This window comes from Amphiprion ocellaris, chromosome 14 (genome assembly GCF_022539595.1).
Source record: "Amphiprion ocellaris isolate individual 3 ecotype Okinawa chromosome 14, ASM2253959v1, whole genome shotgun sequence".
NCBI lineage: Eukaryota > Metazoa > Chordata > Actinopteri > Pomacentridae > Amphiprion > Amphiprion ocellaris.
Genome location: NC_072779.1, coordinates 3,393,029 through 3,420,230, shown reverse-complemented (window position 1 = coordinate 3,420,230; position 27,202 = coordinate 3,393,029). Strand labels below are relative to the sequence as shown.

Below are 27,202 nucleotides of genomic sequence, written 5' to 3'. Positions count from 1 at the left end.
GGTGTTTTGTGATTAAGATTTACTTTGGATATAAAGTTATGTATTGTTGAGGGAAAAAATGCTGCAAAGATGTGCATAAAGTAGAGAAATGTTTTAAGAGAGTTTGTTTTTCCTTTAACAGAAGGCGGTGGGGGAGTCTTTTCAATCTATCGATGTTTTCCGGTGTTAAAAAAGGCACACATTCTCACATTTACAGTTAAAAAAAAGTCATTAGAGGGACTGTCAGTTCTGACAGATTTGGTTTCTCCGGATCCATTTCTTAGTTTCTTTAGAAAAGTCTTTAAAATCAGTTCTTGGCTTTAGTTCAGTGGGGAGCTAATTCCATTCCGTTATTGTTTTGTAGGAGAATTTCCATTGTTCGAAGGCAGGTTTACGTAGAGGGATGCAACACTGCCACCTAGAAGAAGCCCTTGTTGTCCTGGTAATATTTCCAGAGGTGTAATGAGTAAAAAACTTGAAAGCTGAGGGCGCACAACCATGAACTACCTTGAAAACCAATCGTAGATTAGCATACATGATCATGTTTTCAAAATTTAACAACCCATGCTTATCCAATACATGACAACGTGGTGTCTTTTATCCAGGGTTTTAATGGCTTCTTTATTTAGGGATTTGAGAGGTTTCAAAGTTGTTCTGTTGACTTGAGACCAGCCTGAGATACAGGATATGAAATGTGTCATAATCAAAGCATAAAAAACATTTTTTGCACCTGAGCATGGAGTCTAATATAATACCAAGATATTTACATGTGACATTAGTTACCATTATGCTAGGACAGTCCATTTGTTTTTGTTTATTATGATAGACTATAGCAAATTGGCAAATTGTTTACAAAAACAAATTAGACATGGGAAGAACCAGTGGTGGACAGGAGGGCATTAGTGAGTGGGAAAATGTGCATGAAGGTGTTGAGCAGATGAAAGAAACTACAAAGTAAATCAAAGAAGCTAAAACGGAGCTGGAAATTTAGAAATGGGTGAGAAATTAAAGGGAAAGCAAGTAAAGTGTCTCAGTAAGAAACAGCAAATTCAGTAACCTTAAAGTTACACTACTGGAAGGATTAAAACACGATGGATGGATGGATGGATGGATGGATGGATGGATGGATGGATGGATGGATGGATGAATGGATGAATGGATGGATGGATCAACACGACTGTACAGCTCCTGGTTTTAGCCCTGTTCTAACCCAGCTCGAATGTTAGTGTTCTTCTAGTTGCTAGGATAAAGTTCTCTAATGACAGGTAAACAGCCAAGTTTAGATTTAACCCTCCTGTTGTCTTCATTTACAGGCACCAAAAAATATTGTTTCCCTGTCTGAAAAAAATCTGCAAAAAAATTCCCCAAATTTCTGAAAATTTGCAAAACCTTCAGGAAGAAAATTCCAATAATTCCTTAAAAATTTCCCTTAAAAGTTTTATTTTAAAAAAATCCCCCAAATTTGGCAAGAAAATTCTTGTAAATATTTTCAAAAAATGAGTAGAAATCTTCCAAAAAATCCTAAAAATATCTAAAGTGATTACATATATATCAGTAAAACTTCTAATATTTTCTTTAAGAACATTCACAAAGAAATCCGGCAAAATCCAGTGAATTTTGCTGGATTTTGTTTTTTTTTTTGTGAATGTTCTTTAGAAACATTTTCAACATTTTTTTTCCACAAAAAAAGGTTCAAAAATTTCCCAAAAATGTTGAAAATGTGGACATCAGAAGTTTCACTGTGAAAATATATTTTTCTCCACATTTTGACCCGCAGGACGACACGAGGGTTAAGAAAATACTGAAAACTCAGCTCATCACTGAACACCTTTGCACTTGACAGACTGAAAATAATTTCTGATACTGCGCAGTCCACATGGTGGCGCTGTTGCTCTGTGCAAGTGCTGGATCAGAATAAGTATTGGTCCTCTCAGCTCATGAAAAACTTCACACTGCTTTCCTTTTCATTCATTCGTTCGAATAAGTTGAGATCTTTTACAGTGTAGAAAATGAATATAAATAAGACACATAAATGAGAAACTTGAATCACTTAACAATAAAAATATAAAAGCAAGTAGAAAACAAGAACAACTGGAAGTAAAATAAGATGAAACTGGAAAACCTGAAAGATAAAAATGAATCCAGCATCTCCTTGTTCTGCAGGTTATTCCAGGAGAACAATGAATAAAACTGGATTTTCCAACTTCAACCTGCAAGATAATCCAAACATCTGAACATAGATGGTGAGATTCCTGAGATCAGCTATTAAACAACAACCTAGAGAGACTTTGACATGTCCTTCCTTTGATTTTCTGTAAATACATTTTATTTTTACTGCCTTTTCTTTGTCTTTTCAGCCATGAGCAGCCTTTATTTGTGTGTTTGCAGAACTGAACCACTGCTTTCTCTACAGTAACCTACATGCCTGGAAAAAAATGCATGCAGATCCACTTAGAAGATATTAAGACTAACAACTCTTCCATTCATACTGTGAGTATAAAATATGGTTAATTTGTGTGTCTGTTGTTGAAAACTCCTTTAGAAAACAAACGACTGGAAGAAAATTGAAGCACAAAAGATTTAGACAAAAATCCTGCAAATATAAAAGTTTACAAAGTATTAAACTGCGAAAGAAGTGGTTTTCCAAAGCTGTGTTATTGGAATGGAAGTGACATCCCCAGTGACGGTTTTGTGCAACCAGAAGTGTATTTAATTCTTTGTACATTACAGAGTTAACACTTATAAATGGCAGCAAATGTCACAAACACACAACAACCAGGCTTCAGATCATCATTTTAGAAGCTTGTGATGTTTTAATATCCACAAATCACAAATGTTAAATGTCTCTCTGTCATATTAGATGTTCAAAGCAATCAATTTAACATCAATTTCAACAAAAGAAAGACATTCTTAGATATGTATGAAGAATTTTACCACCTGGAAACTCAAAAAGACATACACAAAATGTGGAAATCTGCCATTTAAAATAACTACGGGCATCACTGCTCTTTGTCAAAGGCTGAAACAGGAAAAAAAAGTCAGTTTTGTTGGTCTTTAAACCTCCAGTATGTCAGTGAGGTCATTCAGATGTTACACAATCACTCAGTCCTTCATGTGAAACACACTGACACTTCCAAATGTGTTCATCTGTAGTTTTTTCTCCGGTCTGCGGTCGTGTTTGTTGTCTGAGTGTTTATCTGCAGCCAAAATAAAGATGCTTGTGAAACTCAGGCTGACTTCTCTGAACGGGACACGCTGTCTAGTCCGTCACTGTGAATTTCCTGACGGAGTTTTGTCTGCCCCCGACCCTCCGACAACTTCAAATCGTTCAGGTCCAGAACTGATGCTGTGAAGATACGAGTCTGAGCTCTGGGAGGCACAAAAACACATCAGAGAGTAGAAAGACCAAAATGCTTTGCTCCCTCTTTTTGCTGCCTCCTGGGGATTCTCAGTCTGTCATAAATAATAAGGTTGGATGGTAACACAATACATGTAATGTAATCAGATTACACTGAACAGGTAGCTATAACGAGCCCAGATGACATTAGAGAAATGTGGAATCAAATTATAGTCACATTCACAGAGTTTACATGATTATAATTTGTCTTCAAAATGATGAAACCTTTTAAACCTCATCTAAGGTGACCAAACTCATGTTTATAGTCCTTTTTATTAACATTATTGAATGGAGATTTTGAGTACGTTTAGTTTACAAAAGCAAATTCTGTGCTTCGGTCTTTACTCTGAGGTCCTCCTGTAGCATTTCTGGCTTTAAATCTGTATGATTGATGACTGATTCAGCCCTTAAAGCCTTAATTAATGACCGAAGAGCTCTCCTGCTGCTCACTAGCAGAGTTAGAGGTAACATTACTGTAATCACATTACATTCATCTGTAATGGAGTTAGGCCAATGTTCCTAAATCACATTATAGCTACTAATCAGTTTCAGTTATGAGCCGGTTCCACCTTGATGCTGTTAAATGCCTTTTGGGCTGTTTTTAAAAGAAATATCTTCTGTATATCCTCCATATTAGGACAGTGATAAGATGAGGTACGATACGATACGATACGATATATGATACGATGAGATATGATACGATATGAGATGAGATAAGATACGATACGATGAGATACGATAAGATACGATACGATACAATGCGATACGATACAATGTGATATGATGGGATGAGATGAGATACGATGAGATACTATATGATATGATGAGATACGATGAGATATGATACGATGCGATGAGATACAATGAGATATGATATGATGAGATGAGATAAGATACGTTACGATGCGATATGATGAGATACGATACAATGCGATAAGATGAGATGAGATGAAATGAGATACGATGAGATGCGATACGATAAGATACGATACGATATGATACAATGAGATGAGATACGATACAATGAGATACGATACAATGCAATATGATGAGATGAGATGAAATGAGACATGATGAGATGAGATACAATATGATACAATACAATACAATGAGATGAGATACCATATGATATGACGAGATGAGGTACGATACAATACGATGAGATAAGATAAGCCTCTGTTAATCCTGAAGGAATTTGAATAGAAGACTAGAATAGAAAGAAATAATACTGAGGGAGTAAAGTAATATTGCACATGAAGAAATATTGCACTTAATATTGCAATTAGGATATTACACATGATAATGAGGGCATATGTAAGGTTAAACATTATATGGTTAAGTGGGAATTACAGGATAATGTAGGTGATGTTGCATAGGAGCACAAACAAATAAAATACTTTGCACAGGGAGCAAATACGTAAAAATAATGCATTACTGGAAAAAAAACTGACAAATTTTGATTAATATATGATTGTTTTTGAGTAAATATTCTCAAACTGCTCAATGATCAATACTGGAATTTATCATAAAGCTGTTTGGTGTCAACAAACAAAGTCTACAAATCTTCCAGTTTCTGATCAAAATGTCCCTGAGGAATCACCGCTGGCTTCTTCCTTCTCACTGTATGAAGACACGAGATTTCACATTAGACTTTTCCTCAACGAAAATGATTCTTTCTAACATGATAGTTGATGTTTTGTGCTGATGATCCAACCAGAACCTGAAGAGTTTCATCCAAATCTTACGATGCTGCAGGTGGGAGTTACCAAATATCGTCTACACAGATTACTACTTTCACCAACACTAATGTCCTGTTTTAAAAGACTTTCCTGCAGCTGTGTGTTGGGTGTACAGTTGAGTCTGTGGGACACTCAGGGTTACATCAGGCTAGTCTTTAATAGCTGCCAGACAAGATGATTTGTCTTGGTCCCCTGCAGGCTGAATGGGCTTTACCCTCATTGTAATTCAATTAAAGGAGCCATGTCAGAATTAAAATGCTCCCAATCTGATTCTCATATGGCGACTGTATCTTTTCACAGGATCCACGAACGGACCGTCCTGAATAAATTGTGTTTTATTGTACAGTGGCCTTTAAAAACGCTGTGGATGCCAGAGTGTGTTTGTGAGACACTGTGGCTGTCAGGGAGCTCTAAATTTCTCATTGTCTGTCCGTAAACCCACTGCTGGTTTGTACCGATTTTAAAAGCAGAAAATGTTAATCCAGATGTTGCTGAAGCTCTTTTTCTTCTGCTCAGAGGAGAACAGATGCAGTGGGTCAGCAGTTCAGTCTGTAAACGCTTCAGATCGAGTTCTTATTGGATCATAAATCGTCTTTTATTCAGTGAGGAGACAATAGAAGTTACCTGAGTCCAGTTTTTGAAGCACCTGTTGAGAAATGTTGGAAATATTCTTAAAAACCAGCACTAAACTCAAAGCTGTGTCTTAGATATCTGAGTATGATGCATGGAACTGTTGCTGAAGAACATCTCTACTTTAATTTGGAGGAAATATAATCACACTGTGGTTATTCTGTTTGCTTTTGGCCACTTTTTGATGATAGTTTCCAAGGTGTTGGGTGTTTTCTGACATTTTAAGATTGATGCTGCTCAGGGTTGCCAAAATGTCTGAACATTTTTGGGCCTAAAATTGACTAAAATTACTCAAAATTTGTCCATATTTGTTGAAAGTTGCCCAAAATAACACAAAATCTATTGTTGTCCTGAAATTTCTCAACAAAATAAGTTAAATTTCAGCAATATTATGCCTCAGTTTATCACCACGTGTGCATTACAATCTACAGATCACAGAGTATCAAAGGAACAAGACGTTTAGTCGTTTAGAACCGAACGATATATTTTATTTTATGATCAAAACAACTTGTCAAGATCTAGAAATATACAGTTTTACTACTTTACAATTCACAGTTAATGTATTTTGTGCAGTTTTTACAAAGTTGTCATTGGACCCTCTGGAGGGCCGCTTTTTGGCCCACGACCTGCATTTTTGACACCCCTGATCAATGTTCCTTTCAACACCATTAGCTAACACAATGTAGCATTAGAACACAGGAGTGATGGTTGCTGGAAATGTTCCTCTGTACCCCTATGGAGATATTCCATTAAAAATCAGCTGTTTCCAGCTACAATAGTCATTTACCACATTAACAATGTCTGCACTGGATTTATCATTCATTTATTCTTATCTTCATTGGAAAAAAATGCTTTTGTTTCAAAAATGAGGACATTTCTAAGTGACCCCAAACTTTTGAACGGTAGTACAAAAAACTAAAGTTGAATTTATTTGTGTTTGTCTTTTTTTACAAAAATTGAAAAAACTTGGACCCAACGTGTACAACATTTTCCCCACAGCTCGTATCAATACTAAAAAAATATAGTGACTAACCAGTAAACAACGACTGCAGTTTATCCAAAACAAAAAAAGAATCGGTGAATTTTTGTCACATGACTGTTGGTTGCAGGTGAGTCACTATCTGCAGTCTGTGTTGACTGATTTTTTGGACGACATACTAAACTATGACGTTTCACTGATATTTTGGACCACATACTAAACGTTTTTGGCACAGCCACAGTTTAAGGCTGTGACCCTGCTCTCTCTCTCTCCTCCAGGTGTGATGCATCAGGTAATCAGTGGACCGTGTGCAGGTGGAAACCAGCCAATCAGTCACTCCGGCTCTCCTATAAAACCTGACGTCACTCGTCGTATGATGCCGGACGGTCTTTGAGTCTCTACTTAGTTCTGTGAGCTGAACGTTCTGTGCCACCTTCCCAGTTCTTCCGGTGATTCTGTTTTCCTTGTGTTTAGAGCTGACTTCTGCCTGCTTGTGGTTACCTGATCCTCCGGGTTCCTTCGTCGACTGCCTGGCTGACTGTTCCTCCGTGGGTTCCGTTCTGCCTGAAGGATTCTCCTGTCGTCAGTTCTCCCCTGGAAAAGCCTTGCCTCGTCGGACGTCTGTCCACCAGCCTTCCCCAGACGCCTTGCCACCACCACGGCGTCCACACACCGGACACCACAGACTGGGTGGTTGGACAGGAGAGAGCCTATTCAAATCCCTGTCAGTCGATTAAGTCCTCTAGCCCTAGCAACATCAGACTTATCGTTTATCTAAATTCCAATATATGTATATTTTGTAAATTGGCCATTTTTTGTATGTTAGAGTTTACAAAGTTTTGCCTCTGTTGGTTATTTCTGTCTGGGGTAGAATAGCTTATTGCTCTGGGCTTTCTGTGCAGAATCCCTGTTAAACTAGGTTTTTGTTTTTGTATTTTTTTTCCCCTGTTTGGTTGTTTTCCTGCCCAGGTGTTACTAGAAGTGGATTAACCGTAGTCTGTTGTTTCAGTGCATGTAATTAGTCCTCCTAACCACTAGAGGTTAAGCGGATAAGCGGATTAGCTAGTACTTCCGTTTCCGGGATCAGTTTCCGTTTAGATTTGTAGTCCTTGTGGTGTTGTAAATAAATGCATTACTAAACCGTTCATCTGTCTGCATTCCTCATTTCCTGCTTTTGAGCCTCTGAACCTGCCGTAACAGTTTCTGTCATATTTTGGACGACATACTAAACTACGGCGTTTTAGTAGTTTTTTTTTTTTTTTTTTTTTGAGCCCTTTTGTTTTAATTCAATAGGTAAGTAGAGAGCAGGGAAGACCTGCAGTAAAGGGCCCTGAGCTGGAATCGAACCCGGGTCTCTGAAGCAGTCCTGTTTATAAGTCACCCTCTCAACCAGACGTTTTGGACGACATACTAAACTATGATTTATTTATTTATTTATTTTTCTAAGCTGTTTTTTGTGCCCTTTTGTTTTTATTCAGTCGGTTAGTACAGAAGACCAGAAAGCCGTGCAGTAAAGGAACATCAGCAAGAACCGAACCTCTGTCTCTGACACAGTTCTGTTTACGAGTCGCCCTCTGACCCAGTTGAGCTAGCAAATCCATTAGACCATTTTTGAGTAACGTTGCTACCAGACAGATTCCCAGACAAACGTACGCCAATCGTCACAACTCTGCTGTTCCTTGACAGAGTAAATGTGTAAATATAAAGAATAATAAATTTTAAAATTCGGTTAATATAGAAATGTAAATTGTGGCACTCCTGTGATTCCACAGTTCTGTGGTGATGAATGAGGTATTTTGACGTTTGATTCTTCTTTTCAGTTGTTAGTGCTACAGCTGCACCTACAATATAAATGACAATAGAGCAACATCCTGATAAAGGTGGATAACTTCTCCTCAATCATCCAGTAAACAGCGACTGAATTCCTGACTCTGGGTCACAAGGAGAAAAACACACCACAGAACACACTGACTTTTCCTCGCTCTGGTGTCTTGTTGCGTCGCCTGAACCATGTGTTCAGAGGATCAAAAGAAAAATCAACCCGACAAAGTTGCTGAAGCTTTTATGGCATCTGATCTTTGTCTCCTCTGTCTGCAGGAAAAGGGTTTCTGATTTGCATCTCACATCTAAAAGAAAACATCATCGTGTTGGAGTCTGTTTTCTTTAATCACGCAGAACAAAAGACTCAGGAAGGAAGGGAATAAACTTCCAAAACACTGATGTAACTCAAGATATTTGAAACAGAACTCGCTTTTTTTTGGTTTCTAGATACAGTAAAGGAAAAACATAAGAAGCTGCTCTGTATGTTCAGTGTTTAAGGAAGAAGCACAGAGCTCATTTGGTTTAATTGACCTTAGACTGGCTCATTTGTTATGCGAGATAATTAAACTTTGACTTATTTAACCAGTTTTAGTTTTGTGTGCAGTCATGTTTCACATCCAGCGTCTAATTTTTTGTGTTTGTGCCTCCATGATTGAACAATCAGCTGATTTCTGCTCTTTTTTTTTTGCATATTTTACATGCATTCTAATGTTTACATGCTGAGAAGTGAGAAGACAGGCCCGAAAATGTTCAGTAAACATGTTTTTTGCTGCAATCTGAAGTTGTTTTTTTTAGCTGATTTCAATTTCTTAGCTTGATAAGACCTGGGAAGGAAGTCAGAAGGAGAGAAAATGTGAAAAAGAGCCACAAAAGAAGCTGCAACAATACATAGAGAGACAGAAAGAGGCAGTCTGTGGGGTTTTAGAGGCTTTTGAAGAGATCAGTTTCTTGAAATGGAGCCATCCGGAGGCCGAGGCATCACAGTGTCTGAACAAGGAACAAAAAAAGAAGAAAAACCTCCCTCCTCCTCCTCCTCCTCCTCCTCCTCCTCCTCCCTCATTACATGGAGGCACAGGTGCAGAGCTGCAAAAAAACAGCCATCACATCATTCTGCTGAATGTCTGTTAACTAAGACGGTAGATTAACTGTTGAGGCTGTAAAGCTACTCAGTCTGTACAGTTTTACTGCTTTTATTCAACTCTAATGAAGTGAATGAAAGGAGTCAGTGAAGGAAGTTGATGAAATTGCATGAAAATGTAATTATTATGGCATTTCCCTAATTAACTAATGAACCTTTTGATGTATTGTACAACTCCCCAGTGTTTTAGCGTCTCTCAGCTCATTTTATTCATTTATTTATTTATTTATTCTTATTCCTAACTTTTCAACCTAAATCAAGCCTAAAGACTTATTTAACCCTCCTGTTAAGTCCGTTTCTCAGGAACAGCACTGATGTTCTCTGTCAGTTTGATCCTGGGCATGTTTAATTATCCGTAAGTGTCAGAAATCAAAAGCTTCCAAATAAACATTGTTTATACCTAATTAGTTTCAATCGTTTCAATCAATATTTAGTGCAGTGGTGATCTTTAGCTCCAACAGATCAATAGTTCAATGAAGATAATTCCCTTGTTTTTCATAAAAATGTACATTGGAATGACAGGACCAGTCAAAACATTGGGCTCACATACTTTGAAAGTATTTCTTTTTAGATTTTTTTTAACTTTAAAATGGGTTAATTTGACCGGCAACACAGCAGGAGGGTTAAAATGCTCTTTGCAGCATCAGGTGAGTGGAAACATATTTATGAAAGGAATAAAATCACAGACGTTTTGCCTGATGTTCCTTATGTGTTTCCACGTCTGTCAGATTGAAAACTGGGATTAAATAAGACATTTTACACTCTGCAAACATAAATCCTCACTTTCCTAACTCCAAAAATGTAAGAGGAACTTTCTCTCTCACACTGAGGTCATTTTGAGGAGAAACTCCGTCAGCGTCTCCTAGCAATAGTTACCAGCTGATCTCTGATGACTGCTGCTCTGTGAATAATAGAATTAACACCAGCAGACAGTTTTAATTGTTCTATAACTGAGAAAGTGAGCAGAAATAAAGCAGCTGCTGTTCCTGCGTTGGATCAGTGAGCGGCTGCAGGTGCAGTGAGGAACTGTGTGTCCTTCTCAGGCTGATATTTCAGGACTAATAATAACCATGACAGTGCAGCTGTAAAGGAACTTATCCCCAACACATGTTTCCTCAGAGAGCCAAGAGGAACTTGGAATGGCAGATAAGAAAAGAGGAAAGTAAGACAAGTGTTCTGGCTACTGAAGAAAGAAGACATTTTTTTGATTCATTCATAATTCAGGTTAGTTTTTGCTGTTACTCCTGTTCCTGTGTGAAATGAAACTCTTCTAGTAGATTTCAGGGAGAATACAGAGGATAAATCACACTAAATATTTAGAAAATACACATTTGTGATCCCATCCTTAATAAAAAGGTGAAAGAAGCAGAGGAATTTTACTCATTGCATCTGAATTTAGAGTTTTTCTTCACATAAATACAAATATTTCCACCAGAAAGTGATAGATAATATATAAATGTATATATATCTATTTATTTTGTGTGTATATATATATATATTCTAGTTGCATTAAAAAAATTAGTGTATTCATATGAAATCAATGAACTGTGGGATGTTCTGTATGTGAATGTATTTTGTGTCATAAAAAAATCTACTTTCTGAAAAAAAAGCCTTTGTTTAGGTTGTAAATATGTTTGTGCATTTTTTAAAATGGCAAAAACCTGTAAAATAAAAGAATAATTAAAAGAAAAAACTGCAACAAAAAACTTACAGTTCTGATTTTACTGTGTGTCAGACTGGAAAGTTCAGAAAACCATCAATGATTTAATGGAAGCATTCAATCATTTCTAGTTCAATTTTTATTATATTTACTTTTAATTATCACATGCCAAATAAAACGCATTGAAAAGATTTTTAAAAGCTTCCATTTAACTATTTACTTCTATCATCTGCAGTCACCTGACACTACCTCAGTTAAGTTTAATTACTCCAACACATAGAGCTGTGCAACAACAGAAAATGAAAAGTTTTGTTAATTTACTGGAAGCGCTGATGTTTACTGTGATACTTTAATATCTGCTGATTTGTGGAGCTTCGATCTTCTGTTTAGCTTCATGTGACCTGCGTACGGTTTCTCTCACTGACCTGTAAAGAGGTCATGTGACTGTGAGTCGTTTCCCATGAGGTGTTCTCGTTATTTTGTCTACCTCCTCTACATTCTGTACGCTGCTTTGGCAGGTCATCAGCAACACAGAGGGAGTGAAAGACCGTTCTCTTTTCACTGGGTTTGTCAGGCTGCAGGTGGCCGAGTGGTCGCATTACACACACCCACACACACACACACACACACACACACACACACACACACACACACACACACACACACACACACACACACACACACACACAGAGTCAAGTTTCCATCACTTCCAATGACGCTACATCGACTTGCATTCATTCCTGGAGACTAATTCCAACCTTAACCCTCTGAACCCTGAGCAGTTTCTTTCTTTTTTCTTTTTTTTGTTCCAGTCACATTTTTACTCACTGTGGGCTCATTTTTCACTGCAACATAAATTCCTCCACCTCTATGGAAACAGAAAAACCATGGCTAGAAGTAGAGGGAGCTCAGAAATGTGTTCTGTGGAGGATGGCAAAGTTGTAATGCCATGAATCATACAACAAGATGAGTCATTCTTTGATTATTCATTTTGCAATTGTTTAATCCTCCTTTACAGGCACCAAATGTCTGAAAGAAATCCAAAAATTCAGCAAAAAAATTCCACAAATTTCTGAAAATTTGCAAAATCCTAAGGAAGAAAATTCCAATAATTCCTTAAAAGTTTCCCTTAAAAGTTTTATTTTTAAAAGAAAGTTTCCCACATTTTCAAACTTTAAAACGGGTCAAATTGACTTGCAGGATAATACAAGGGTGAAAAAACAGCATTTTCTAAGTACCCACAAGTGTTTCTGCTCTGTGTAAACACAACAAAAGTTTAAGTTTTTATCACAAAAATGATAAAAATATGGGATCAACATGTAATACATCTTTCCAAGTGTCCACAGGCGTTACTCATACCGGAGGAAAACAGTTGGTTACATCTAATTCCTGAATTTTTGTCACTAGACTCTCGATTGCAGGTGAGTCAGTCATCATGTTAAGGTTGCAGTGAAGTGTGCAGAATTTTTTGCTTTTGCTAGAATCCGGTTATTGTGCACGGTTGATTTTAAAACAATTTTAATGAAATTACACAATGTTTGTCTTGGATTTGTTAGTTGAAGGGTTGTTTTCTCTGTTTTTACATTTCTGAGTCTTTTATATGGTGTAATTTTGGATAATAGAGAGTAAAAATTCAGTGTTTTACATTATCAGAATGTGCTTTTTGTCCCACAGTGTGTGTGAGAAAACAGATTATGTCCCCATAAGATGAGGAATACAAACACACACACACACACTTTCCTTCCACGATATCTGAAAATTCCTGTGGATTACTTCTAATTCTAGCGACAGATGGAGGCGTGTGTGTGTGTGTGTGTGTGTGTGTGTGTGCGTGTGTGTGTGTGTGTGTGCGTGTGTGTGTGTGTGTGTGTGTGTGTGTGTGTGTGTGTGTGTGTGTGTGTGTGTGTGTGTGTGTGTGTGTGCAGCTGGAAGCAGTAGGTAAAACCTGCATCCAACCGGCTGCTGGGACTGTCAGCGAGCAGACACCTGTTTGAACGCCCTCCTTCTTCTCCTTCTCCTTCTTCTTTTCTCCTCCCTTCGGACACTTGATACGAGGGGGAGGGTTGGAGGGGGGAGGCAGAAACAGATAGAGGAGGAGGAGGAAGGGGAGAAAGGGAGAAAACAGCTGGATCAACCGAATGTTTCCGTTTTCTGTTTCCTTTCACAGATTTGTCAGGGCCGTTTCTAGCCGAGACTGAACAGTTTTAACTCCTGTCCTCCACAGAACTGATCCGCTCTGACACCCAGATGTTGAGGATTTGGAGCTTTTTACAGTCACAAAATGAAAGTTAATTCACTGAATACAAAACACAAAAGATGAGAGATTTAAGTTCTGAACTGTGAAGCTAAATTGTTCAATCAAGTTGCAGCCGGCAGAATAAAAACTGTATTTCAGTCAGTGGAAAGTTTTCTGGTTCTGAAGGTTATTAAACTCATGTCACTGATAGTGTTCCTGAGGTTAGAAACACTTAAACCACTCACACAGGGTTAGCATTCCTGTTATGTTGTGAGTCAAACTGACCCATTTTAACGTAGCATAGATGTAAAACAGCCAACATGTGACGCCAAATGAACTCAAAAAGACATAAAATGACCAAAGTACGGCACAAAACAATCACAAATTGATGAAAAACGACCAAACTGGGACTAAAAAGATGTAAAATTACCAAAATGGGACACCAAACTACCACAAAAGAAATCGTGTGACCTAAATATGTAGCAGGAACTGATGGGACTCAGAAACACCCCCACAATTTAATCAACTGTTCCTTGTATTATTTCCTACATATAAGTCCTGACAAGTCCTCAGAGGTGGATTTGTAGTAGGATCACAATCATGTGATCGTCAGCAGGCAGCTGATGTAGTGTTCACTTGTTGTCATGGTTACAGTGACACCATGCCGCTATCTGGCAATGATACAGAAATCTTTAACAAATCCATGGATCCAGACTATAAGCAGCATCACTGCCAAAATCTAATCACTTGGTCATTGTGTCATTTCTGACCTTCCCTGAAAATTTCATCCAAATCTGTCAGTCTGTTTTAGAGTAATGTTGCTAACACACAGATTAACAGATGGACAGACATACGCTGATCGTCACATAAATACACCAAGTTCCTTGTAGGACAAAAAATATATCAAAGTATTATTTTGGTATGGAATTTCTTCTGCTTGGCTTAATAAGTGTAATCAATTATGATATATCTTTTTCATGTTTAATGAAGGACATTTACATGTGTGAAAACACCAGAATTACCCATAATAATACAATAATATTAATCAGAACAATGATTTCTGATAATGGTCACCAACTGCATCTACAGTAATTCTAGAAATATATGTACAGCACTACACATGAATTTGACAGTTTCATCCATTAAATGAAAACTAAATTATGATAAAATGTGTCTTTTTCTGTGAAAAAAATCTATTTTCAAAAAAGAAGTTGTGGTTATTTACAGGCTGAATTTATTTTACCTTAGACATGTAGATTCACAGTCTGTCTTTGTAGTTAATTGGTTTGTGTATTTGAAAAAAATAGGGAAAACAATCATTAAAAAAATATAGAAAATTAAAAACTAAAATTAAACAAATATTTGAAAAAAAATAAAACAAAATATTTAGTTTGTCCAGTGTATCAGACTGGTGCCTTCAGCAAGTCATGAATGATCTATTGAAAACAGTTTCTCTTTATTTAATCAATTCACATTCAATTTTAGTTGATTTTAAATGTTTTTAGTTGCAGTTATGTAAAAAAAAAAAAAAGCAAACTCCAAAGACTTTAAAGAGTTTGTTGTTGTAAAGTTGTAAAGTCTGAAAAACAATATTTCTGATAATTTAATGATCAGTTTCTTGAGTAATTGTTGTTTTTAACCCTTTAAGTTGTTCATAGTTTGCTGGTGTTTGTGGGACAGTAAAGGTCAGAAGTCAGAGGTTCGCTGACGTCCAGATAAACAGCTGAAAGTCAGACGTTCGTTAACAAGAAGACCTGACTTCTCTGAGAGGAACGTTTGCTCTGCTGACTGCTTCCAGGCCTTCAGAGCTGCTGTCTTCATGATTTATTCAGCGTCAGAATGTTTGCTGGGAAACGTGGAGTTAAAGGAAGCCTCCTGACCGCAGAGAAGCAGCGCCAAAGCCGCGGTCAGACAACAGGTGAGCGGTTACGCTCTCAGGCACGTCTCATTGATATTCTAACCTATTGCACTTTCCCAGAGAGAGGACTCCCCTGTGGAAACACATTACTGCCTCCAGCTCCCCCCTGCACGCTTTGATCCTCTCAATGTGAAGCAGATCGCTGGCTGAACGGCAGTTAATGCGACCGGCGAGGCTCAGAGGGGAGAAATGTGGAAGAGTGTGTCCATGCATGTGAAGAAGGGGAGGAGAGGCGTAACAGAGTCAACATGTGTTCACCAAAATAACCACCAAACACCACAGTTATTCAGCCATATAGCCATGAAGATGAGGTTTTTTTATTCGCAATTATTCGATTGCTGCAGACGCTTCTGGGACCTTCGCAGCACAACTTCATGCTCATGTCTCTACAAATTCCATAATTATTTATTATAGAAGCAATCACTTATTAATAAAAAATTACTGGATATCACTAAAATGTCAACTATGATGCAAAAAGTCACGCAATTATATATTGATTCGTCCAGAATGACTTGAAAATGATCCATAATTCTGGAAAATTAGTGCAGAATGACATGAAATTTGTCCTAGATGACTCAAAAATTATCCAGAATGATGAGAAAATATCCAAGCTAACATAAAACTTGTTGAAAATGACAAGAAAATTGTCCAAAATCACTCAAAAATTGTCCAAAATGATGGGAAAATTGTCCAAAATGACTCAAAAATTGTGAATTGTGAAATATGGCTCATTTTCAAGTCATTCTGGATGGGTCAATATATAATTGTGTGACTTTTTGTATCATAGTTGACATTTTATTGATATCCGGTCATTTCTTTATTAATGAGTGATTGTTTCCATGACAAATAATTCTGGAATTTGTAAAGACATGATCATAATGAACATAAAAACATTATTTTTTCTAATTTTTAATAAAAATATATGCAAGATATATGCCATGGACTTCAAAAGTCCCTCAATTATAGATTGACCCATACATACAATACAGCACGGGACATGATGACATTTATTTTAATAATGCAGAAATTAGATAAACTGAGAAAAGTTTACAATTTACATGACATCTGACGATGATCATTTGGTCTGGTCATGAAACTGATAGTCTGAATTCTGTCTGATTATTCTGGGATAAATTCCACATAACTTGACACCACAGCCAAGCAAATCGCTTTATAAGATGTGAAAATATATGAGATTGCATATTGGAAGTGAAATTTGAAAAATCGCCGTACAGACGACATTTTTGTGCCACTTTTTGGTCTGAAAAGACAAAATGAACAGTTCTTCCAATATTCGCAGTAATTTGCTTGACTATTTCAAAACGTTGCAGTTATTTTACGTCACTTCCATCTGTGTGAGAACCATAATTCCTCTGCAGATTAAAACATATAAGCATCTCTTACAATACACCATTTTAGATATTCAGCCTTTTCTTTCTTTTTTCCCTCTGAGCAATTAGGCTTAACTGAAGGTGAAAGCAGTGGACGGACACTGAGGGAGGTTTCCTCGGTCGTACAGTACAAAGCTTCCTTTCAGGAGGTCGGAGCGTCGTAGTGAAACGAAGCCCCGTCTGAATCCAACACCTCTGTTTTGGCTGACCTCTGGGTGTTTAGGGAGGCACGGGTCACTTCCCTCCCCCACGTCTGCAGGATGACGGTCTGCGGATGTCTGCTGGCTGTGCCGCAGCTCCCCTCACCTGGGGGTGGTGGGTCTGCTCCAGGAAGAGGGATTACGCAGTTTGCCAAATACCTGCAGAAAAATCCGCGTATATTTTGGCAATTGCATTTTCCGTTCTGAAACGGGTATTGAAAAACAAAAAACAAGTGGTTATTTGATTTTCGTTCTAAAATACAAAAATTAAAATTGAAATACAAGGCGTTTTTCCTTTTCATGATCAAAAAGGGATATAAGAAATTTTAAAAATGTTTTGATTTTCATTTTCTATTGAGAATAACAAAAAAAATAAAATCAGTAAGAGACAGAAACGAAAAAGGTCCGTTTTTTCATTTTCTGAGACCGGAAGTGGTCATCAGCAAGTGTGGAGCCAAACGACAACAAGATTCTCAGAGGGCGGAGCCAGAGAGCAGTGATTGGTCAGACTGACTGAGAGCCAGAGAGCAGTGATTGGTCAGACCAAAGATAGAAGACAGCGCGCTAGCGGATCTGGTCTGCTATATATATCTATGATCGGAACGTCTGGTAGCTAGCGATGGCTGATCGAGGCTTTGTTGAAGCTTCGACACTTCATTCAAAACATGGTTCATTACTCGAGGCCTCAATGACACACGAGTGCTCGAGTAGGACATCTAGTGGTCAATAAAATGAAGTGCAATCAAGACGTGGTCGTTGGTTCATGGATTGTTTTGGATTTGATTCGCCATGCACACATTCCTGTTTGACTACACTAGATGATTGTATGGGTTGTAGTGGACACAAAAATAATATTACTAGTAATAATAATGACAATAACTATTGAAGAGCACGTTTCTTATTTCCCATGTTTGTCTGTATCCCTATATACTCTTTGCTTATATTCTGTGTTATGAAACATTTAAACGGTGCTGCTACATTCATGAGATGCTCTACAAATACAGACTGATGTCATTTTCACATGGGGCTGGTGCAAATAAAGATTATATGGATTGTTATGGATTTTTGGCAAAGTATGTCTTGGGGTTTATTGGTAAAGAGGTCAGTAAAGAGGGTGTGTTTATGTAACTGGTTATGAGTTTTTATTGAGAAATTATTTATCAACAGTTTTGGGACTCAAGCAGTTCCTTCTTTTACTCACTATCTCCCCAGCCTTAGAAAAAAAAAACCTGTTCACACGGCACAGATGAGGCTGAGGTACACAGGAAATGTTTGGCTCCATTGTACAAGTTTGGGTAAACGGTTTTGTGGGTTGCCCAGTAAGCCAGTGGGTCTGCCGTTCTTTCTACAATTGCATTCGCTGTGGCGCTTTGCATTTGCCAGGCTCTACTTGCGTCTTCGTCCAATAGGCTCCACAGTTGAACTGAAAAATATTGGAGATCATCATCATCATCACCAGAAATGTCAGTCATTCCCTATTCAGAAGAGAAAAAAAATACCTGTGGAAGGTGCTGCTGGTGGTGGAAGACGAGGCTGTGGTGGTGCTTGTGACGTAGATGACTGCTGCTTGGTATTCTTTATGTTAATTGTTGTGCATTCTGTTATTAAACGTTCTTTCACACTGGCTGCCACTCTGACTGGTGAATCCAAAAGTTTTGAACTGCAGAGCCACAAGTGTAGCAACGGTCAGTGAACTGTTCTTTTCTTTGGTTTGTAGTCTGTCAGCAAAGCACCTGACAAGGTTCTGTGCCAGGTGTTGTGGCATGGGGGTGGTGAGTTGGGAAAAAAAAAAAAAAAAAAAAAAAAAAAAAAAAAAAAAAATATATATATATATATATATATATATATATATATATATATATATATATATATATATATATGTCTTATCTATATCTATCTATCTATCGATCTATCTATCTATCTATCTATCTATCTATCTATCTATCTATCTATCTATCTATCTATCTATTCTCTTCGAAATACAAAATCTGACATACAAAAAAAACCCAACCTACTCTGCGAAAAACAATTCAAATGAACAACACTAAATAGGGATCTCCTATCCCGGAACACTCGATCCCGCTGAGTGAGTCACATAACAAACCGAACCAATCAGGTGATTCGAAGCAGTTGAGCGCTTCAAACGTCACTGAAGTGGTTCAAACGTCAAGAGTCACGTGACCAAACCACGCCTCGGCACAGTGGCTCGATACGTTTGCTTCATGAGCTACAGCGCATGTGTCGAAGCCTCGGGTGTCAGAGGACCATCACTACTGGTAGCGTCTCTGGCTGCTGTTGACCTTGTTTTTGGAGTAAAACACGGTAAGAAGATAAATACTTCTAACCAATAGCGTTGTTTTGTTGTACGTTAAGTCAGCGACTTGTGAAGAGTTGTGTTTTGTCGTGTTTGAGCAGTTGGTCCGGACGCGTTAGCTAGCTAAACGGCTAAGTTAGCTAGCGGGCTAATTAACACAGGTGGCTAACTTACCGCTGAACACCTGTGTTAGTTACTGCTGCAGCTGTCCTCATTATTAGAAGGAACTTCTCAACCTCTATTTCTCTACTGTGTATTTTAGCTTTTAAAAAAGTTATTTTACTTTAAGGTTAACTGAAACCTGTTCAGCTGCACTGAAGTTTACCATTCAGCTGGTTTGAATTAAACCGCGCTTAACATTGTGCAACATTATCTCTCTGAATCGCCATAATTTCATTAAATTCCTTCTCTTCCACTGCTCAAGTTCAATCCAGTATATAAAGTAACATTAATAGTGAATAAACTAACAACCAGCCATTGTATTTATTTATTACTGCATGTATTTGTAGTAAAACATGAGATGAAACATCCTACTTTTGGATCTAGAACTGCACAAGCCCTTCATTTTCAGTCACCTGATGAGTTAAACTCCCCTTTTTATGTGAGGTTGAAGCAGAAAGTCTGAGTTAACAAAGAAGGTTGTTTATAATTTGGGATACCTGTTATCTCTGACTGAGGCTTTAGTTTTTGTTGAGCTGATTTACACGTAGAAACTTTGTTCAGGAAGATTTCTCAGTAGCTCAGAGGACAGGCTGCTTTTTACACAACCTTGTAAGAGAATGTCTGTCAATGCTTTCAGCAGAATTTAGAAACACAACACTTCCTAAACAGATATTTTGAGGCTGTGAGGTTGAATGTTTGAGAGTATATCAGTGTGTTTGTTTGTGGTCTTTCTGTTTCTAGGTGGAAGCTGAATTAGTGAGGATGACTCCTGCTCCTGTCATCTCTAAGCTCCTCACACATCTTTACCTGCACATGAGGAAAATCACTCCTGTAGAATGCAGGTATGTTTGTCATTATTATAAATAGTTGTTGCCTGGTGACCTGTCAGAAACCCATTATACAGAGTCACCCAAAATAATGTTTACACACATCAGGAAAAGAAAAACTTGCATAAATATTTCAATACTAAATTTATTCAGACATCACGAGATTAATAAAAGTTATATTTGGCCTCTACAATTACAAGTGGTGCTCAAAGTGGAGGCCACTGGCTTCCAGACATTTCTGTTGTGTTGTAGACGTCACTTGTTGATGCTCCATTCATGAGGGTAGCGCCATCTGTTGGGAAAACATCGTACAACAGGACACAGAGTTATCGTGATTTGATCAAACTTAGAAAGAGGAATCTATATGTATAGAAGTACTTATACAAATGAAATATTTATAAAAGTTTTTCTTTTCCTGATGTGTGTGTACATTATTTTGGCTTACTGACTCTGTGAACTTAATGAGAACAAAACTGTCATTTAATTGTTGCTCTGAAATCTTCTTTAGTGAAAACTGGCTGGTGTTCTGCTTTGAAACAAACTGCTGTTGAGGTCTGTGGTTAGGTTTAACCCCACAGTTTCTGAATGAACTGATAGTTGTTTTTTTTTTCCTGATCAATGTGGACGTTATAATTGATGGTAACATTTACTGATCATATAATCAGCATGACAATATAACAGTAGAACATTCTGACCACCTGACTAATACTGTGTTGGTCCCTTTATGCTGCTAAAACTCCTCTGACCCAGTGGTTCATCAGAACCTCTGGGGATGTCCTGTGGATTCTGTGGATCCTGTGGGTTGCAGGGTGGGTCCTACCTAGACCAGGCTGATCCTGGACCATCCCACAGATGCTCAATCAGATCTGGATGTGGGGAGTGTGGAACCCAGGTGAACAGCTTAGCTCTGTCGTGTTCCTCAGACCACTCCTGAGAAGTTTTAATTTGTCCTGCTGAGGGAGGCAGCTGGCATCAAGGACTGCTGTTGCCATGGAGACTAGGGGGTTGTTTGTCCTGCAGTGTTTAGGTGGTGGTACATGTCAAACATCCACATGAACGTCAAGGTTTCCCAGCAGAACGTTGCATTAGAACAAGATGATGGATGTTGTTCTCTTCAGCTGTCAGTGGTCAGAATGTTGTGGCTGATCGGTGGATCTGTCTGCCTTTACTCTGACATCCAGAGTTCTACAAAAGTCTAGTATGTGTGCAGTGCAGAAGAGATTTACTTTGTTGGATGCAGTTTTTTTTTTTAAGGGAGAGCATTTTTTTTATCCACCTGATGAAGACCTAATCTTTCCCTTCAAAGGATAGTTAATAATTACTATGGCTTCCATAGTGGTTCCATGAGAGAAAATCATATCCATATACAGATTTGTATTAATTCCAGGGCTGGTTCAGTAAAGGTAATAATAATAACTACATGAGATAATTCTTTGTTGCAGTTGGAATTTTGCAGACTGAGAGATGGTTGAGAAGGTTTCAGTTCTTGTTTTAGCAAAATATGTTATAAGATCTTTATTGTCATTGTACATGAAATTATCTGCAAACCAGCAAAGTGCATCAGTCTGAGGTATCTAAAAATAAATAAGTAAAGAAAAATGCTTCTAAAGCCAATAATAAACAGAATATTTTGAGGGAATATTCTAAAAAGGAAAGAAAAGCTCCATTCTCACTCCTCTCAGGATAAACTGTCATTAAAATTGACTTTAAATTTAGCTTCAACACTAGATAAAAACGTTTACTTTCATTACTGATGTTGTCAAGTTTTAATAAAGTTCATCCTACTTTTATAAAATGATGAAAGTGAATAAATTGTATTTCTGTGATCTGTGTTTGATTTCTGTCTTTTCTCCTGTCATCCAGATGTTCAGAGGGAGATGATGCCACATCTGGTCCAGCTGATGGAAGGTCTTGAAGTTCTCTGACTGGCCTGGACTGAAGATGGTCGTCTCACTGGATTTAAGGTTCAGATGCTCAGTAACAAACTCCACCAATGTGCCAACAGGGAAGCTTTAGGTTTATTAAATGTTGCTATGAAGGTTTTGCTGTTTTTCTTTGTGAATGCAATGTGCTCCAACTGAAACTTGAATTAGATCTTAGAAGTAAACCCTTCCATCTGAAAGGATTTAGTTGCATTAATAACCTCATAACATTCTAATTTTTATTCCAGTCTTGGTTGGAAATAGAATCTCTGTATTGATTCAGGTAAAAACTGAACTTCACAGCATGTTGGAGCAAAACAACCAGATGAAAACTGTGATGGTGTTGGATTGTCAGACTGTAATGTTGCAGCTCAAAGCAGCTTTTCTGTCTCAGTTCATTCTGACATTCAGCTATGAATCAACACAGCAGATGGTGATCCATGCTGTGGAAGTCTCACATCTCCTGATTTAATGGAGCTGCTTTGCACTTTTTACACTGTTTATTCACCAACACTTTATTTAATAAAAGTCCCATCTAGTTTTTATGAGGAATGTGATGTTTTAATTTCTCTGTGAATAACTGCAGTCTAATGCAACAGCTGGAGTTGTAACATCTGTCCTGATACTGATCATGAAGTATTGATCAGAATACTTATGGTCAGCAGTCATCCCTGAAGTTTTACATTAAAATCTTTACTTGTGTTGTGAACTTTGGTAAGAAGCAGAAATGTTAGTGTTGCCATGGATACATGAGTGTTAAATTCTGTCCATGTTTCCATTTTGGGAAATTCAGTCCAGCAGATGAGTTTGTTTTTAGTGCCGGCTACCATTCAGTCTGAGATATTAAGAGTAAATAAATGTGCATAATGTGGAAATGAACAGATTTTATTTTTATTTTTTCCTACAGCTGCTGCATGTAAAGTTCCAAAATGTGGAGGAATTTAGTCTCACAATCACAGACAATATATATTATCTGAAAATCAAGTTATTGTTGTTTATCAGCACAATACAGAAAGATTCATGTTAGAAATATTCCAGTTAAGACTCTAGAATATCATGATTTATGTAAATTTACCTCAATAATATGAATGTTCAGGTTAAGATTGTACAGTGATATTTATTATGCAAGTTTAGCTGATTAAAGTTTATTACTCTGCACTAAAATATTATTTAAATTGACATCATTATTATAATATTTAGGGTCAGACTCTACAGTATTGAGATTAAGAAATCAAATATTCTATAAAATGTAAATACACTGAACTCATTTGGATATATTTTAGTGAGACTCTACAATATTATTTGACACAAATCTATCTAAATCAAAATTTTAATAATTTTCACACCAAACATTTACTGGACTGATTTAAATATTAAAATCACTCCTTTCTAATCCTCTGCTGCACGTTCAAACCTGAGGCCTTAAATAGAAACACACAAGTATCTGATTGAAGGAACTTCTGCAGAGTCCTGGTTCCAGAACATGATGATAGAATTATAGACAAACTTTAACAAAAGCTGCCTGAGAGTTTACAGGTTTTTATGTTAGATTTCTTCAGTAATTTAATGAGAGTTATCAGAAAAAATCAAGTGTTCATTTGATGAACTTCATTTCCTAAAACATCCAGAATTGGAGCTCATATCTTTGGCAGCTGTAAAGTTTCTGCTCCTTCAAAGCTCACAACACAATGAATGAATTCCTAAAACACTCTCAATGCTGGAGAGCGTTTGTGATGCTGAAGCAGTGACCAGTTTTTCTGTTTCTTCTCTGGAGATGCACAATGAGGGACGTCTGCAGCGACTGAGAAAGAGTCTCACCACATCCTGACGTGAGGAAAAAGACTTTATTGAAGACTACAATGAGAAAAACTATCAGACAGCAGACGGCTGCATTCAAGGTGAGCTCTGAACATTTGATCTGGAACAGGAATTCAATAATGGCAGCATGAGCTTCATTTCAGTCTGTAGCTGCTGAATTCATGGATGAATCATCTGGTACTAGAGAGGAAGACCATCCAACATCCATGTCAGCTACTGAATGTTCCTGTGGTTCCCTCAAGGCTACAGGAGGAGTCCTACGAGGACGAGCCGGTCCACCTGATGGTGGCCAGTCGCTGCGGTTCAAAGCCAACTCCGACTACGTGGACTTCTACTGGACCACATGGAGGCCTTCAAACCGGACCGACAAGTTGAGCGACTCCCCGACTCGTGGGTCTGAGGACGCCGTCGAGCCTCGGTCCAGCTGGCCGTCTGTCTGTGGGTGTTTGAGTGCTGAGAGGTTTGTGGATCCATGTGAACGTTCTGTGTTGAAACAGCAGCTTTGGACTCAGTAACGCCGGGAAAAACCAAGAGCTCCTTTATTTGTGACTTCCACTAAAAAAACTGATGAAAATAATTTTGCCAGGGTTCTGACTGATAACAGATTATTAAATAATGAAAATAATCGTTTAAATGTTCCTTTAAACAATCCTTTTAGGTCTACACTTCCTTTACACTGATTTCTTGGTATATGTACAAGTATTTTGGGTGGAATATACCATTAAGCCCAATGTTCAAGGGTTCTTCTGGGAATATACCATTTAACCAACCTTTTAGGTAAATGTTCCAGGATGTTGGGTAGAATATACCATCAGATAAACCTTTTAGGTCTACATTGGAAGATTTTAGAGTAGAATACTACTCCAAACCATCCTTTAGGTCTACATTTAAGGTGGAATACTCCTTTACACCAAGATTTTTGGTCTACGTTGAAGGATTTTAGGTGAAATATTCCTTTGAACGAACTTTTTAAGTTTATGTTCAAGGATGTTGGGTGGAATATACCATCAGACCAACCTCCAAGGTCTACAGTAGTGAATTTTAGGTGGAATATACCATTAAACTCACCTTTTAGGTCTCCATTGGAGGATTTTAGGTGGAATTTTCTTCCAAACAGTCTTTTAATCTACATTTAAGGATGTTTAGTATGGTATATTCTTCCAAACCAACTTCTCAGGTCTACATTTCAGGTGGAATATTCCTCCATACTAACTTTTTTGGTCTACATTGAAGGATTTTTTTCTAAACCACCCTTTCAGGTCTATATTTGAGGTTTTAGGTGGAATATTCCTTTTAACCAGCCCTTCAGGTCTCTGAGGATTTTGGATGGAATACTCGGTTAAAGCAACATTTTAGGTGCATGTCCAAGGATTTTTGGGGGAATGTTCCTTTAAGGTGGATGTTTGAGGACCTTGTAGGTGGAATACTTCCTGAAACCAACCTTTTAGGTCAACATTCAAAGATTTAAGGTGGAATATTCCTTTAAACCAACCTAAATTTCATGTTTTGATCATTATCAAGTGAGAAACCTCAATCCAGACTCCTCATAATGACGTTTGAGATTTATGCTGCTGTTACTTGTTTAGTCCAGACTAAATGACAGAAATCCACAACTGTAATTTTATTTCAGGACTCAGTTATTAAATGTCAAAACAATCTATGTGACTCTAAAAATTCAACAGCTTTACAAACTCTAACATTAAACTCTCCACAAGGATCCAAAATAAGTTGGACTTCTACATGAGAGCTTTAATTATTCTTCATCTACCTCCTGAACAGTTTGGTCAATAAAAAAGACAAAAACTAATATTTTCAGCTGAACTAAAGACAGACTGTGATTTTTCTGCTCACATGTTGTTGTTGTAAACTTATTCTTTCAAATAAATATCCTCCTAACCCCCTGGAAACCAGCGTTTGTCCTGTTTTTGTGTTGCTCCTCGGCGACCCCAGACAGTCGGGTCCTAATGTTTTTTGAGCAACACACCATAATATGACGTTTTTACAATGATGGTTCTACTATGGAACCAGTTTGACATGTTCAGGTGTTCTTTATGTGAAAACTCAGAGATTTCAGTTATCAGAAGGTGGTTTTCATCTTTCTTTGTTAACTTTCTTCTTCAACTTTAAATTAAATTTCCTTCACTAAGCCAGCCCTCTGGACTTCCAGGAAGCTGTGTTCCTATTGGCTGTCCAGGTGGCTGCTTGGTGTTATCAGGAACACCTGAGCAGCTTGGTGTTATCAGGAACACCTGAGCAGCTTGGTGTTATCAGGAACACCTGAGCAGCTTGGTGTTATCAGGAACACCTGAGCAGACCAGTGTCTTCCTGCTTTATTTAGCTGCAGACAAACATTTCCTCTGTTTCTCTTCACCAGTGAACCGGGTTTGGCTCCATTGCTTTAGTTTGTTCTTTAGGCGTTGGCTTGCAGCTTCCAGCAGTAAAATCGTCTTTAATGTGTTTCTTGGTGTGTTTTAGGGCTTTCTACTGGATAGTTGTCTTGGTAAATGTGGTTCTTTAGCCACAGTTAGCACATGGTGCTAATGTGTGCAGTGATTAGTGGATTTGGTGCAGCTGAGTTGTGTCTTTATCTTGGCTGTAGTGAGTCTTCAGAGGTTTTTGGTCAGACACATTCTGTATTCTTGTTTGAGAACCAACGTTGGTTGTCCAGAAGGTAAGAGTTCCTGTCCTGATTCTCTGTTCTCAGAGGTTCTCTGGTAGGCTGCAGGAGACTTTAGTGTTTGGGTTGTGCTAGTTTGGTTTTTGTATGGTTTCATTTGGACGACTATCTTGAGGCTCCTCCATGTGGTTTAGTGAGGTTTTCTGGAACAGTGCTACAAAGAAACCTGCAGCAGAAGAGACTTTGAGAGTTTTTAGGAAGTTCTGGAGACCAGACTTTAGAGCAGCAGAAACATTTGTCAGTAGTTTGAGCAGGAGAAGGTGAGCTTCAGAGTAGAAATGAGACAGAAACCTTCTTGACCCGTGTGGTGAGGTCCTGTACCAAGAGTTTGAGCAGGTTGTGAAGAGTCTGTTGTTCTTTGGTCTGAAAGCACAAGAAGAGTCGACTCATTAAA

General features: G+C 37.9%; 2 long non-coding RNA genes across 2 annotated transcripts; both read left to right on the top strand.

The window, feature by feature from the left end:
- Positions 1–1,780: 1,780 nt before the first annotated feature.
- On the top strand, positions 1,781–7,869 carry LOC129350485 (uncharacterized). The gene is made up of 2 exons (XR_008603898.1): positions 1,781–2,222; positions 2,368–7,869. It is a non-coding gene; the product is annotated as an uncharacterized LOC129350485 (long non-coding RNA).
- An 11,223-nt stretch (positions 7,870–19,092) lies between these two features.
- On the top strand, positions 19,093–26,054 carry LOC129350457 (uncharacterized). The gene is made up of 4 exons (XR_008603865.1): positions 19,093–19,410; positions 20,306–20,406; positions 22,255–24,211; positions 24,374–26,054. It is a non-coding gene; the product is annotated as an uncharacterized LOC129350457 (long non-coding RNA).
- Positions 26,055–27,202: the final 1,148 nt, after the last annotated feature.